Source organism: Vespula pensylvanica, chromosome 3 (genome assembly GCF_014466175.1).
Source record: "Vespula pensylvanica isolate Volc-1 chromosome 3, ASM1446617v1, whole genome shotgun sequence".
Classification (NCBI taxonomy): Eukaryota; Metazoa; Arthropoda; class Insecta; order Hymenoptera; family Vespidae; genus Vespula; species Vespula pensylvanica.
Genome location: NC_057687.1, coordinates 8,473,146 through 8,475,645, shown reverse-complemented (window position 1 = coordinate 8,475,645; position 2,500 = coordinate 8,473,146). Strand labels below are relative to the sequence as shown.

The window sequence follows — 2,500 nt, the reverse complement described above, 5'->3', positions numbered from 1 at the left end:
TGAGAATTACGAAAGATAGAAGAAATTCTTTTGACATCTGGACGCGATTAGATATGTATTTAGTGATCTAGAAAATTGATTCTTTTTTTTGTTTTAATATATATATATATTAAATTCTTATTATTATTATTATTACTATATTATTAGAACATAAAAAAGGAAAAGAAAAGAAAGTAAAAACTTGCCGTAACAAATTAAAAAAAAAAAAAAAAAATCAAAATTAAACCATTCTACAATATCGCAACCAATTAAACTATTCTCTGAAAAACAAATTTTTTGTCATTGATAATTTATTCTAAAGAAAATAAGATCACGCATTACGAGATGGATGATTTTCATTTCTAAATATTCTAATACAATGAATGACCAAGAAACATTTCGACAAAGTTTACATAAAATAATAATGCATCGAACAATTTATTTCCTATCGAATGATCACGTTCTACACATACGTACACACATATCTATACACACATACACATATTTATATATAGAGGGATGAATTTAATTTCTAAATATTATATTATAATAAATGACCAAGAAACGTTCCGACATTTACATAAAATAATAATACATCGAACAATTTATTTCCTATCGAATGATCACATACTATACATACGTACATACATATCTACACACAAGCCTACATACAGGCACACACACATATATACAGAAGGATCAATTTAATTTCTAAATATTCTAATATAATGAATAACCAAGTTTCGACAACATTTACACGAAATAATAATACATCGAACAATTTATTTCCTATCGAATGATCACATTCTATACATACGTACATACCTATCTACATACACAGACACATACATACATATATATAGTAGAAGCAATGTCCTCTTTCTGAACAGACAACGTTGGCTTTCCAAACGTTAAGGGTTTAGGGTGGTAAGGGGCTTCATCCACTGTCAATATTTATCTATCGGAATCTCGCGAACAGTTACGTAAGACCAACGATACTCAACCCCTTTTACGTCTCGCTTCGTTTCCACACCTGCTACCCCCTTAGAGAACATTTTCCCAACAACCCCGTTTTCTCTCCTTCTCTCTCTCTCTCTCTCTCTCTCTCTCTCTCTCTCTAACTCTTGAGCTTGCTTCGAGGCAGCCATCCTCCTTATTCCAAAACCGTACCAACATTGACGCGACAGCCGTGGTAACAGGATTCGAGAGGCACCGACTCGTGTTAACTTGCTAATTATCTCGTCCCACCTACCCCCGTTACCTCGAGCCCTTCTATAACTCTCCTCTATACCCCTCTATATCCCTTTTACCATCCCTAACTCTCTCTCTCTCTCTCTCTCTCTCTGTCTCTCTTTCTCTCTTTCTCATTCTCTTTCTGGATTTCTCTATATATGTATATATGTATAATGTTTGTATGTATGTATGTTTGTATATATGTATATATGTACATATGTATGTATGTATGTAAATATGTATGTATGTATGTATGTATGTATGTATGTATGTATGTATGTATGTATGTATATTGTATCTCATACATAATGTTAGACTTGGTAGACATCGTCTCTGATACCACTTTGATTTGTGACACCTTCGTAATGAGGAGGAACGAACTCTTGAAGCTTCTAACGATTCTAAACTCTCTCTATCTTTCTCTATTTCTCTTTGGTGTTCTCTCTCTCTCTCTCTCTCTCTCTCTCTCTCTCTCTCTCTCTATCTGTATGTCTGTATGTCTGTCTGTCTTTCTGTCTGTCTATCTCTCTCGCTAGACTTACTTTAAAGTAACCTACCCATTCGCTTTAATCCTAACATGGTTCACCGTCGTTTACGATGCTAATCCGTTTTATCACACTTTCAAGTGTTTCCTTGTTTAATTATTAGGTAGAGGGAGTGTCTAAGGAAGATTTTAGGGATCGATGAAAGGCACTTCTAAATAAGATCTGTGTTTAACATTTTCATTTCGTTTTGGTTGTTTATTTTATGATATTTTATATCTTGTTATGTGTTAGAAATAAAATTATTTTGCAGCTTTATATATTTTATATAAAATTTAACAAGTATATATGAAATAATTACGAAATATTAAGTAATAATAATAATAAAGTCATATATATTTATATATAAATTTTTTAGTAAGTTAATTATTTTTTAATTCCATCTCTTTACTTTTACACGAAAAATCATTAAAATAATTATCTTACATTTACATACATAAACATGTATCATGTTACCTACAAACACTTCTTTTTACTTGCGTACTTTTAATAACTGGACAAAAAAAATCAAATAGACGGTCGTTATCTTTTCTTCATTTTCTTATCTCAATTTTTAACTATCAAATTATAAATAATCGATTCTGAAATTATTTCGATGACAAAAATTAATACAAAAAATCTAATAGAACGATTGATAACGGGCATTAAATCGAAAAACTAATACATAATAGTTCTAGTCACACTATTTAATATTTTCAATTTTAATGTATCTCTATCGGTTTTCATTTTTCTTTTATGATTTTATT

At 30.4% G+C, this 2,500-nt stretch overlaps 1 protein-coding gene across 1 annotated transcript in view; it reads left to right on the top strand.

The window, feature by feature from the left end:
• The window catches only part of LOC122627650, a 247,919-nt gene that overhangs the window by 207,802 nt on the left and 37,617 nt on the right, over positions 1-2,500 (top strand). The window lies entirely within an intron of this gene.